Source organism: Peromyscus maniculatus, chromosome 4 (assembly GCF_049852395.1).
Source record: "Peromyscus maniculatus bairdii isolate BWxNUB_F1_BW_parent chromosome 4, HU_Pman_BW_mat_3.1, whole genome shotgun sequence".
In the NCBI taxonomy this organism is placed as follows: Eukaryota; Metazoa; Chordata; class Mammalia; order Rodentia; family Cricetidae; genus Peromyscus; species Peromyscus maniculatus.
In genome coordinates, this window is record NC_134855.1 from 125,463,868 (window position 1) to 125,478,472 (window position 14,605).

Consider the following 14,605-nt stretch of genomic DNA (forward strand, 5'->3'; position numbering starts at 1 on the left):
CAAGCTGAATTGGTAAGTTCCCAGGTTCAGAGAGAAACCTCATCTCAAAAAATAAGATGAAGAACAATTGAAGAAAATGCTTGACCTCCACATTGATGTACACATGCATGCATGTGCAATCTCATATGCACACACACACACCAATATGTACATGCACAGCACAAGCACATGCACAAATAATAAAAACCCTAAAAATAGAAACCATTATGTTATCTAACTATCCCACTTCTAGTTATTACCCCCAAACATGAAACCAACATGCCCAAGAGACACCTGCATGCCCATGTTTATTACAGCATTATTCACAGTGGCCAATATGTGGAATCAGCCTAGGCACCCACTGATGTATGAACAGAAAAAGAAAATGTAGAATAAATGCACACAGAGTATTATTCAGCTACAAAAATGAGAGAAAGTTTGTGTTTGTAGTGAAATGGACAGAGCTGGAGGACATTATAGTAACTTACACACCAGGCACAGACAGTTTTGTGCCACATGCAGAAACTAAAAAATGATGTTTCGAAGCAATTACTAGAGATTGGAAAGGCTGTATGGATGCACGTGGGGAGAAAGGAAATGGGGCATGGGATTTGATCATCACTTGTTGTATGCATGTGGAAATGTCACACTGAACCCCTTTAATATGTATGATTAATACATGCTGGTAAATTTTTTTAAGTATCTGGGCCATGATGAGAGTAAAAAGCAGAGAGCGTTTCCTCCTCTGAAGAGTTTCACAGTGCAGCCCAGGCTGAATACACAATCTTTCCACCTCCACTTAAGGTTTGCGGGGATTACAGGCCTGAGCCACACACTCAGTGAGCAGAAGACTTAACTGGTGCTGATGTGGCTTGTACAGGTATGACAGTGTCCCAGTGTCCCTCTTATTGGCATGTTGGTGACTCATGGAGCTGTTGGGAGGGTTAAATGGGCAGAAGGAGCAAACCTTTGGAAGAGAGCTAACTTGGTGACTCATTTTTCTAGAACACACAGACGGAGCTAGCAAGCTCAGCAGATAAAAGTTTTACTGTGCAGGCCTGGTGACTCAGCTTTGCTTCCTGGGACTCACGTGAAGATGGAAGGAGAGAACTGATTATTAAGTTGTCCTCTAACCTCCACATGAGTGCCCTGGCACACGATCTCATTCTAAAAGAACCCATAGGTATTTGGACAGGGCTGCCCACAGACTGCAAACAACTTCATTTTAAGGAGGATGAAGTAGTCAGGATAGCCCTCTAAGAGTCCAGGGAAGCTGACCCACCAGACTGCAAGAGTTATCCCAAATCTACAATGAGATACCAGCTCAAGAATGAGGAAAGAGGCCAATGGACAAGAACTGAGTGCAAACATTCAGGAACTTGGCATATGACGGGTCCCTGGGCACAGTGTGGATTCACCAAGTGGGGCTGGTCTGACTGTATCCAGAAGGGAAAACATGAAGTTAGACCCCTGTCTCATAACCTGTTTGAGTATCATTCTAGATGAATCAGATGAAAATGAGCATGGTAAAATGTAAATATGTTTCAAGGAAATTGTGTATCTAGCCTCATGTAGGGAAGAGTCAGTGAAAAGGTAGTTGTAGCTTTTTGAGAAAAGATTGAATAAATAAAAGGAGCAAAAAAGAAAGAGAGAGATTCTCTCTGTAATTTGCAATCAAGGAAATGTAAATTTAGATGACAATGAGATAGCATTTTATGCTCCCTTGAGTGGAAATAATGAAAGACTGTGATGCAGAGTGTTGGTGGAGAGGTGAGCTGCTGAGGACTGAATACTCTGAAGGGGATGTTAATTGGCACAGCCACTTTGCAAAATCAACTGAGGGCTATTTGGAAAAAGAACTCCGCATGTGCCATGGCCCAGCAGTTCTGCTCCCAGTATACACCTGACGATGTTCCTGCTCACCCCAGCTGGAGCCAGGCACAGAATTACTTAGAGATGCACTGTTATAGGACTGGAAATGTTTTCATTGTGAATATAACACACATCCCAGGCACTTTGGGATTACAGATGCATGCCACCACAACGGGCTTTCTATGTGAACTCTGGGGATTGAACTCAAGTTGTTCAGTTTGTGTAGTGGTACTTTTACCAACAGAGCCATCTCATTGGCCCCTATGATACAATCTAAAAGTCTTTTTTTGGTCCTTTAGTTAGTATTTCACATATAACCACTTTGAATGGTTTGGTATATGGCGTGAGGTTGGGATCAGGTTTCCCACGTCCCATGTGAGCCTTTTACTTTTATCTTTGTCTTAAACCAGGTGTTCATTGTCTATTTGGACTTCTTTCTTTTTCCTTTTTCTATTTTTATTAAGAGATTTTTCTATTCATTTTACATTACCAACCACAGATTCCCCTGTCCTCCCTACTGCTGCCCCCCAGCCTTCCTCCCCAACCCACCTCCCACTCCCACCTCCTCCAAGGAATGGTTTCCCATGGGGAGTCAGCAGAGCCTGGCACATTCAGTTAAGGCAGGTCCAAGCCCCTCCTCGCTGGACTAAGGCTGCGCAAATTGTTTCGCCATAGGCACTAGGCTCCAAAAAGCCGGCTCATGCACCAAGGACAGGTCCTGATCCCACTGCCTGGGGGCCCCCTATACAGTTCAAGCTCAACAACTGTCTCACCTATCCAGAGGACCTAGTCCAGTACCATGGGGGCTCTTCAGCTATTGGCCCACAGTTCATGTGTTTCCACTAGTTTGGCTAGTTGTCTCTGTACTTTTTCCAGTCATGGTCTCGATATCCCTTGCTCATGGAATCCCTCCTCTCTTTCATCGATTGGACTCCTGGAGCTCCACCTAGGACGTGGCCGTGGATCTCTGAATCTGTTTTCATCAGTCACTGAATGAGGATTCTATCATGACATTTAGGGTATTTAGCCATCCAATCACCAGAGTAAGCTAGCTCAGGCACCCTCTCGACTATTGCCAGTAGTAGTCTATGATAGAGTCATCCTTGTAGATTCCTGGAAATCTCCCTAGCACTCTGCTTCTCCCTATTCCCATACTGTCTTCATTTATCATGGTATCTCTTTCCTTGTTCTCCCACTCTGTTCCCATTCCAGCTCAAACCTCCTGCTCCTCTAACCTCTCATCCTCCATCCCTTGCCCTCCATTATCCCCCCTCACCCCCAGTTTGCTCATGTAGATCTCATCCATTTATCACTGGGCAATCCATGGACCCTTCCTAGGGTCCTTACTAACTAGCCTCCTTGGAGCTGTGGGTTGCAGTCTGGCCATCCTTTGCTTTATATCTAGTATCCACTTATGAGTGAGTACATACCATGTTTGTCCTTCTGAGAATGGGTTACCCAACTCAGAATGATATTTTTTAGTTCCATCCATTTGCCTGCAAACCTCATGATGTCATTTTTTTTTCTGCTGAGTAGTACTCCATTGTGTACATGTGCCACATTTTCTTTATTCATTCTTCAGCTGAGGGCCATTTAGGTTTTTTCCAGGTTCTAGTTATTACAAATAATGCTGCTATGAACATAGTTGAGCATGTGTCCTTGTGGTATGATTGAACATTCCTTGAGCATATGCTCAAGAGTGGTATAGCTGGGTCTTGAGGAAGATTGATTCCCAATTTTCTGAGAAACCACCATATTGATTTCCAAAGTGGCTGTACAAGTTTACATTCCCACCAACAGTGGAGGAGCGTTCCCCTTGCTCCACATCCTCTCCAACATAAGCTGTCATCAGTGTTTTTGATCTTAGCCATTCTGACAGGTATAAAAGTGGTGGTGCATACTTGTGATCCCAGCACTTGGGAGGCAGAGGTGGAAGAATATTACCACAAGTTTGAGACCAGCCTGGGCTACATAATGATTGTGTCCCAAAACAAACAAACAAACAAACAAACAAACAAACAAACAAACAAACAAACCACTAAGCATTCTGTCCTACTCTATTAATCTGCTTACCTATCCTTAAATCATCCTATGCTGCTTTAATTAGTTTATTACGATTATTTTTTTCTCTCTCTAAAAACAATCCTGACTAACTAATGGTCCCTTCTAAAGGGACCTGGAGAGCTTGTTTAGTTGTCTGGAGGTTCTAGCAGGGAGTGTAGTTACTCACACATCTTGGCTGGGGCATAATCCCCACCTGTAGGAGAAGGCCATCCTCCAAGAAGCCAGCATCGACAGGAAGGATGAATATGAAGTAGTGAGGGAGGAAGGTGTCACTCATATAGCCAACCAGACCAGCCAGTCAACCTTGTGATAAATGGTGTGTGACAGATCTTACCACCAAATGCCCTCACATGTGCATAGTATCATCTTAAGTGCTGGTGGTGAGTGGAGCCAACTACTGTCTACTTTCTTCTTTAACAGCATCTCAGCTACTGCTTATTGTGGGTCCTTTGCCCCTTCCATGCACATTTTAGAATCAGTGTGCTAGTATTTTAATGGGGACAGCAATGAAGCTATACATTAGTTTGGCACAGGACTGGTGTTTCTATGATATTGAAAACTTCAACCTATGAATGTGGGGCTGTGCTTTATATATTTAAGCCTTTTTAAAAAAAAGTGTTATATTTTTTTGCATAGAAGTTTCAAAATGTTGTTAGATTTATTCCTAAGTATTTAATATTCTATTGATTGATTGATTGTTGTGTTTGTTTGTGTGTTTATGTCAGGGTGTGCATGTGGAAGTCAGAGGGCAACTTGCAAGATTCAGTTCTCTCCTTCTACCTTGTTCTTGGAGCTCTGGGAGTCAAGCCCAGGTCATCAAGCCTGGTGGCAAGCACCCCTATCCAGTGACTCATCTTGTTGACTCCTGATATTCTATTTGATGATAACATCATTGACATCTTTTTCTTTTAACTTCATAGTCCAGGTATTTATTACCAATATAGAAAAATGCTACTGATTTCAAAAAATACTTTGTTTTAAAGTGTGTTTGTGTGTGTGTGTGTGTGTGTGTGTGTGTGTGTGTGTGTATGATGTGTTTGTGTATGCATGTGTGCACTCACCTGTGTGTGCACATGAGAGTGCAGGTGCCCATGGAAGCCAGAGTTGTCAGATTTCCTGGAGCTAGAGTTACAGATGGTTGTAAGTCACCAACATGGATATTGGAAACTGAAGTTGGGTCCTCCTCAAAAGCTATATACATTCAACCGCCCAGCTATCTCTACAGCCCCTGAAGCTGATTTCTATGTGTTGATTTTGCAATGAGCAACATTGTGAAACTCATAACTTCTAAGGCCCTATACGCTCCATGTATATAATCACATTATCTGTAAAATAAGTGTTTTTTCTTTCTTTTAAAAATCCATATGTTTTTTAATATACTCATATGCCCCATGTCACTGGCACATGGCTGAAAGGTCACTAACAGACCACATTTACAACAGTGGGATCATATATCACCTGGTGACATCATAGCTGTCTTTGTGTAAATTCATATTTTAGTAGTTACACAGGATATTTAGGAATTCATTTCTCAGAATATGTTCTCATTAAATGATACAAGTGTGCATTTTTTTTGAGACAGGGTTTCTCTGTGTAGTTTTGGTGCCTGTCCTGGATCTCGCTCTGTAGACTGGCTCTGCCTCCCCAGTGTTGGGATTAAAGGTGTGTGCCATCACTGTCCGGCACAAGTGTGCATTTTTCTTGTGTTCTTGCATTGGATGAAAACCCTATTGCAAATGTTGAGGAGAAGAGGTTATTGTGGACATCTTTGCCTTCATTCTGGCTTCCAAAAGAGAACATTCAAGATTTCACTATTAAGGGGCTGGGGCAATAGCTTAGTGGTTAAGACCACTGCCTGGTCTTCCAACCCAGGTTTGATTGCCAGCACCCACATGGCAGCACACAACTGACTCTAACTCTACTCCAGGAGATCTGGTATCCTCCTCTGGCCACCTAGGGCACCAGGCAGGCATACATGCAGACAAAATGCCCATACACATACATTTTTTAAAAAATGATTTATTCCTTAAAATATTTCACTGTTAAATTTGGCTTTTGAGGCTGTCGATAGCTCAGTGGTTAAAAGCACCTGTTGCTCTTTACAGGGGATCCAGGTTCAGTTCCTAGAATCCTCATGGTGGCTCCCAACCACCCTTAATTTCAGTTCCAAGAGATTCAATCCCTCTTATGACCTCTGAGGGTACAGGGCATGCATGCAGGCAAAATACTTATACACATAAAATAAAATAAATAAATCTAGTTTTTTTTTGAAAAAAAAAAACCTTTTGCTGAAGGCTTAACTAAGAGGTATTCATTGTAAATCCCTAGTTTTCTAGTTTGTTGATGAGGTTTAAGGCATAAATGAGTTCTACACATCTTTCAGTTGCTTTTGTGCATTTAAAAGATAATCACTTTTTTATTTTATGTCTCTGCCCCTCCACATACTAAGGATGGCACTCAGGGCTGAACACGTGCTATGATTCTGACCCTGTGTGTTCCATCACCAACTACTAGCTGATTTTATATTTTTAATAAGTTGATTTACATTAAATTGACTTTCTAACACCAAATATTATTCTTAAAATAATTTAAATTTAGCATCCCACAATTTTTTATTTTAAAGATTTATTTGTTTATTGAGACAGGGTTTCACTCTGTAACCCTGACTAGCTTAGAACTTGCTGTAGACCAGGCTAAACTTGAACCCACAGAGATCCAGTCTGCTTCTGAGTGCTGGTATTAACGGTGTGAACTATCATTCTCAATTATTTATTGTTATTGTTATTATTTATTATGTGTATGTGTCTGAGAGAATGCCAAGTATATGACTGTACTCATGAGGCTAACAGAATGTTAGATCCCCTGGATCTGGAGTTTTCCCACGCTTGTGAGCCACCTGATGTGGGAGTTGGGAATTGAACTCGGGTCCTCTGGAAGAGCAAGCAGCAAGTGTTCTTAACTGCTGAGCCATCTCTCTAGCCCTGCCCACATCCTACTCTTTCATATTATTGGTTCAAATCGCTTCTTTCTTCCTTTATTTTTATTTATATTTTAAAAATACAGTTTAGTTTAAACTTTGAATTTTGTTGATGAAGATGATGAGGAAGATGCTGCTGCTGCTTGTGTGTGTCATGTATGGGCAAGCATGTGCCTCTGTGCATGTGTGGAAGTGAGAGGTCAACTTTCAGGAATTGCTTCTCTCCTTCCATGGTGAGTTCTCAGGATCAAATCCAGGTCATCAGGTTTGTTTGGAAAGTGCCTTTAGCTGCCAAGGCATCTTGTTGGGCCTGTTTATTTTTGAGACATAGTGTGCTACTATGTCCTCTCTGCTGGCCTGGAACATGGGGTCCACCTGAGTCAGCCTTGTGATTGTTGGGCTTATGGATGTATACCTGGCTTTGGTTGTGTTATTTTTTTGTGTGTGTGTGTTAGGATTTTTGTATCTACCTTCATATATAAATTCATTTATAATTTTCCTCCTTTTGACTATGAATTTTGCTATCAAACCCATGCCAGTTTCATAAGACATATCAAATAACACATCTTCCTCTTTTCTGAATGATATCCTAAAAGACAGGCATACTTTGAGAAATTTGTACAGGTACATCATTACATAAAGGAGCAATTCAAAAAAATTACAATAAAGCACACAGTTCTGTGTAGCTTAGTGTTACAAAATTGTAGCAATTTAAAATGACAGTATTTATAATTACAAAAGGCAAAATGTATATAGACTACAGTTTTTACGAACAGTACACACTGAATTAGAAAGTTACATTACAAAACCCTCCACTGCTTTGGAAGTTAGACAGTCTCTGGTATGAATCACGAACCCTTGGATGGGCTGTGCAGTTCTTTGCTGCTCTCTTGACTTCTCTCAACTCCCAGTTTCCTTATCAGTCAGGTGAGTTGATTAGTAGGCCCTTTGCTTCCTGGAGTTGCCAGGAAGACCCAAAGCAACAATTAATGTCAGGTACTTAACCCAAGTTGGGTGTGCAGTGGGTGTTCAATGCACAGTGATGGATTTTACGACCACATGTCAATAATCAATTATTCATTCTAGTGTTTATTGAGCACCCATTGGAAACTTGGGGCTCTGGGCTATACCACCAAAATCAAATGTAGCCTTCCATGGAGTTGGAGCAAGGGATTGGCACCAAGGCCTGTGGATACACGAAATGAAACAAAGTGAAATCAAAGCCCATCTTCATGGTACCTCTTTTGTGCTGCACAGACAAGAGTGAAAAAAAATCAGCTATACTTGCTGGGGGCCATTGGAGCCCATCTGTGAGAGTTCTGAGGCTGTTACATGTCAAGCACCATCTGGAATGAATCAAGGTGACTTGATTTTTTTGGAGAAGAAAAAAAAAAAAGCAAGCCCCAGGTGGCCTGAAGTCTAATTCTGGCCCACACAGGTCATCACTAGTGTTTCCCCATCTGAATTGCGCAGTTGACAGACACTGAGAAATCTTTGCATCGATGCCTCATTCCAGTCACACATGGTGTTAGTGTTGATTCTTTGGTGCCCATTTCTCGGATAGGCTAATGGAGCCCTGGGGATAAGACTTACCTCTTGGCTCTGCTGCAGAAATTCAGTGAGCTATGTTAGGAACTGGTATGCAGCAGGTGGCACAGAAGCTGGGCTCATTTATTTGAGCATTTGAGCTGGTGTGCCAGGCTGTCCATTCATGGAGACATGGTTATATACTGTAGAACTGGAGCTACACCTTTAGAGGGATGGTACACACATATGCGTAGATCTGTATAGTACGTTCTCATTATAAATTCAACATTTCAAGAATACACCTGCAATGTGTGATTTGCTATATTTACATTAATGTGTCAATCAACTGTTAATTCTGCTTGCAAAATCCATTAAGAGTCTAAAACGGGACCTCGCCATGCCAGGGCACTGGAGATGTCCCTCTTTGGGTATGCCTGGACAAGACCTGGCATTCCGCCTTGCTTGGCAGCCACCCTTTCTCCCCTGCAGTTCTGCCATTGTAGGGGTGTCAGATGCCGAGGGGCAGAATGGATTCTGAGGAAGCTGGCGTCACTAAAGCATGAATGGCCTCTCCTGCTTCTGTGCCAGAGGGCGGAGCCTTCCTGGGTGGGAGGACAAGGAGAGCTGGCCAGAGGAGCAGGGAACTCCATCTTCTTGTGAGGGCTTTGGCCAAATCCAAGGCTGGTGCTGTTGTTCAGAAAGAGTGAGCCGGGTGAGAGGCCCGGGAGCTTTCTTTTGCAGAATAGAGGGTTAGATCAACGCAGCAGGAGGCACCCTGATCACAGGCTTATCTGGAGCCCAGTGTCTCCACCGAGGAAACCCAGAGCCTTGCAGGTTGTTAGACTTGTAAAGATGCACATGTTTGGTAAGAGAATGGAAAGCAGGGACGGAGTCACAGATTAACTGAGGCCACTTCTCTGGCAAGTCCAAAAATAAGGCAATTTCAGAAATACAAACATTGTACGCTTTCTTCTGAGAGCGCCACACTTCGCAGAAATCCACATTGGTATTAGTGACCTGAAACTAGAAATGAAACTGTCTGGGGAACTAGTGGGAGGGGAGGGGAGAGGAGGGGAGGGGAGGGGAGGGGAGGGGAGAGGAGGGGAGGGAAGGGGAGAGGAGGGGAGGGAAGGGGAGGGAAGGGGAGAGGAGGGGAGAAGGCGGAGGATAGTGGGACACAGAGGGCAATATGCTCAAAGTACAATACATACTTTTGTGAAAATGGGTCTTATGTAACCCTATGTAATAATTTTGTTTTCAAAATTCAGATGGCGAGTCAGATGTATTTGTTTGTATAAGGAATCAGTCATGCCAAAACTTCAGCATATGAAATTTTATTACCTGGAGGCCCTTTGAAAGTACAGCTCCTAGGACACAATGTGATACTTCAGTGGATGGAGTAAGTTCCAGTGTTCCAGGACACAGGAAGGGGAACACAGTTAACTGTGGTATATGCTATGTCTTAAAGCAGTTAGAAGAGGGGATTTTGAATGTACTCACTACATAAAATGATAAAATGCTAATTATCTGACTTCAGTATGTCCAGTATGTATACAGGAAAAACTTGTACTCTACCCCATATACACGTGCAAGTTGTGATGTGCAGCAAACCCACAAACCTCTGCCTCTGCTGGGCACATCTGGAACAGTTACTGCTAACCTTCCACTACACATGCCCTCCATGTGGGAACCTGGCTTATAATCACAGCCCAGCGGCAGCTGAGGCAGGAGAATCACGAGTCATCCAAAGCCAACATGGACTACAAAGTGAGATCCTGTCTCAAAAACAAAACAACATGGGGAGACTTTAAAAAAAAAAAAACAACTCAGAAATAACTTTGTAGACAGTGAAAACCTTTTTCCTTAAAAAAAAAAAAAATCTGAAATGTGGATTCCTGGGGAAAGTGATGAAAAGGTCATTTCTCCTACACCCTTGCCTTCTGGATCAATCTACTTCAAAAGCTCTGTTAACAGCTTCATTTAAATTTGCTTAGAAGTGATCCAGGGGGGTGGAATACAGACATTGGGGTGTCGGAGACTCTGGTGCAGGTGGTTTCCGATGTGACTGGAGTCTATGCTGTATACAGAATGCCACAGAACATGGGGTGCTCACTCGAAGGTCTCTAGAGAACAGTTCTCAACAGTGGCTTCATTAGAGCCAACCATCCCCATTCCCTGACTACAGCCCAAACCAATTCCAACAGAGTCTTTGTCTGTGGCCTCAGGCTGCAGAGCGTTTAAAACTTGCCTGGTGACCTGGGCCAGCACAGATGAAGAACCCCTGCTCCAGCAGGAAACTATATTAGGAGCAATGACGGCCAGAGTTCCAGGCAGCAGAATATCATTTTTATTTTTTAAGGCTACAATTTGCTGTATTTTTCATGCTGGCTTGGGACTTCTGGGCTTAAGCCACCTCCAGCCTCAGTTTTCTGGGTAGCTGGAACACTGGAATGTCACTACGTGTGGCTCAGAATCACGCGGGAGACAACACATTTTATAATAATTATTTTCTTATCTTGAAATGAAGTTCACAGAGAGTATAGACTTACTCTTATCCCTAAAAAGTTTCCCCTCTAATATAAAGGAGAGACCAAAGTGAATACAACACGTAAAATAGAGAAAACAGTGGGCACATGTCTCCAGAGGCAGGATGTACCTCAGGCCAGATATTAGGGGCTAGAGCAGGTAACCAGAGACAGTGTCACTAGCCTGCGTTTCAGGCTCAACTTGGGGCTCTTCAGAAATCCAGTCCCTTTCTTCCGGTCACCTTTCCCCTGCTGCCACTGAGGACATACAAATGCCCACACGGCAAATGCCTCTGCATCCTCTTCATAAAACAACAAGACCAGGCTCAGTGCCTTATTCACCCGGCTGCCTCTGTGTTCTGTCCTGGAACAGCATCTGCAGGCTCGGGGACAAAGTGACACAGGTTCCCAACAGCCCAGAGGGCCGACTGGTGCTGCGGGCTTCTCCCTTGCACAACCCAGAGTTGGGTGTTCAGCTGGGAGGGGTCACCGGCCCTTTGGAGCCACGGACCGGCATCCTCTCAGGGGTAACGATTTGTCAATCTCCTGCGCCCTCTAGCGGCAGACACCCGTCGTGCCGGCGCCAAGAGTGAGTGCTACAGTTTTTAACATCAAGTGGCCCTGCATTTACTTCTTTTTTGTCTATCTTACTACCCGACTACAGGATGTTTCTACAACTTTTCTATGTGTTTGCAAATGTCCAATGTATTTACTACATAAGTATTTGTTTTTTACAGATAGAAATGTAGATATGTAGACACATACATGTTTCATTCGCACACATGAAACCTGTCTTACATTTAACCATAAAGTGAAATTCTTTTGTGTATGTATATACCATATATATTGAGACAAGGTCTCTCTATGTAGCCCTTGCTGCCTGGAACTTGCTACATAGGCAAGGCTGGCCTCAAACTCAGAGATCTGCCTGCCTCTGCCTCCTGAATACTGGGATTAAGGGTATATGTCACCATGCCTGACCATTATTATAAACATCATATCCATAAATTGTAATATGGCAAACATCATATATGTAAATGTTTGCAAATGTAAAAGTACTTTAAAATCTTTCATAAAATACATATTTTACTTGTGCAATGAGATTTAATTATAGCCATGAATGTTGTAGATAGATAACTCAATTTCTATATTATATATGTTTTATATAGACTATATATTTATATTTGCAATGTTCTTGTATGTGTTATGTATAGTAACAGATACAATGTTTCAGCATATGAAAGGGATCCATTTGTCTTAGTTGGGTCAAGAGTAACCGAGTTAGTGCACTAGCTTGCTCTCTGTTATTGTGATAAACACTGACAAAAACAACCTGTGGAGAAGAAAGGATTTATCTTAAAGGTCATAATCCATCAAGAAAGCCAAAACAAGAACTCAAGGCAGGAATCAGGAGGCAGGAACTGAAACAGAGGCCGTGGAGGAATGCTGCTTACTGACTTACTCCCCGTGGCTTGCTCAGCCTGCTTTTTTATATAACCCAGGACCACCTGCACAAGGGTGGCACCACATATAGTGGGCTGGGCCTTCCCACATGAATCATTAATTAAAATGCCCCACGGATCTGCCACAGGCCAGTCTGATGGAGACAATTCTTTGATTGAGGTTCCCTCTTCCAAGGTGGCTTGTTTATGTCATTAATAAGAATAACCAACACAGCTGATTCATTTGATTTATCTTCCACCAGAGGGGATTTTGGTTATTTTCATTATTTCCTCATCATGAGAACTCCTTACCCATATGATGTTCACACGTGAGAGTTTTTCTCTAGAACGGTCACATAGACTTACTCACCTTTCATTCAAGCCGGACACTCGAGTTGGAAATATAAAGTCTTGTGAAAATGAGAAATGTTAGAAACAGAATACTTTATAAACTCAGGACCAGGTTGTGGGGGAGATGTTGGGAAACGTCAGGGTTATCTTTACCTATTGTCTTATTCTGGCTCTGGAGTTTTGTTTTGATTTTTAATTTGGAAGAATAAATAATACTTTTACCTTGCTCAAAATTTAGACAATGAAAGGTTATAAGTGAGGACTTCACCCCCTCCTTTTCTGTCTTTCAGCTACACAGTTCTTCTTGGAGTCCATCGATATTACTGGTCCTTTTATACTCTACTTAAGATCATCTATATGTGAGCAAGAAAGAAAACACGTCTCCAGTATAGGAATTCCCCAGTAGCAGAATTGCTAGCTCAATTTCAGGTCCTTCTACGTGCCTTGCCAGTCTCTACTGATGTGATATGTGTCACCTCTGACACTGGAGGCACCGTACATTAGGTTATTCACCAATGAGCTAAGTGAAAAAATGGAATCTCTGAGAGCTATTTCAAGATATTGTTTTGGTAGTACAACTTCAGCTAAATACCAACAAGGAAGCTCACGTGCTGTGCTGTCTCCCAGACTGGGGGCTTCGTCCACCAATGCTGGATGAAACTATACCTGCGGGCTTGGGGCCCCGCAGGTGCTATGGGGGATTTTGGAGAAGTGCTGCTTTTCACTTCACTTTGGTTGTATGCTGCCAACTTCACGTTCTCCTCCTCTTCCTCCTCAGATTTAATTATTTTAAATTAATTAAATTATTTATTTAATTTATGTGTATAAGGTATTTTGCCTGCATGCACAGATATGTGCACCACATGCATGCCTTGTGCCATGGATGCCCTGGAACCAGAGTTACAGACAGACATGCAGCTGTGAGCTGCCATGTGGGTGCTGGGAATTGAACCTGGGTCCTCTGGAGGAGCAGCCAGTGCTCTTAACCGCTGAGCCACCTCTCCAGTCCTCACAGTTGTGAAGCTCTCTTCTTATCTTCCTTCTCTGTCATGGTGCCCCTCCCACTGTGGAGGAAGATTATTTGGCTGCACAGAACTTTGTAGGCGCAGGGATGCTGTCCTTTTTTGGTGTTGCTGGTGCTCTGTCCTCCAACTTGTGGTCCACATGATCTTTTTTCACCTCCTTTCATGGTCTGTTCATCAAACAACCGACCTGAACCCATGGTGCTAAACACGCCCAGTACTTATCTGGTGTTGGTTCTGGTTTGTACAGGCCCCTCTGCTTGAGATGCCTGGCTTAGACCCAGATGCAGAACATAGCAGCCTTCAGTCCAGTGAACAGCCCCAGATGTGCTCTGTGCCTCTTGTTGGCATCTGACACCTTCTTCTGGGTAACCAGGCTCCCTTACGTCTTCCCCTTCCACAACCATGGAGAGGGTAACACCTTGTCTGGGCAACTTTGTTGTCCCAAAGCACAGTATAGTACCTGTCTCCTGAACAATAAATGCCTGGCCTTGTAGCCAAGGAACACATGTCTCTTCCTTTCTCTTAAAATTTTGATCATTAAATCTCAGTATATCTTACAGAAAATCAGCACTGAAACAGATCCCTGCCATATACCTGTGCTGAATATTGTTTCCAGAATCTTTATTTGTATAGCAAGAGTATCCTTAATTTGAAAATCCAAAGTCCACAATGTTCCAAAATTCATAACTTTTGCTCCTGACTTGAAGCCGTGGTGGAGATTTTCACTCCGATCTCACACATGGGTCATCACCAGAACATGTCTAAACTAAAAATCTTATGTAAAGTTACCTTCAAACTCCATGTAGCTGTACCTGTGTTGGGTTCCATTCCCACCCTGTTTCA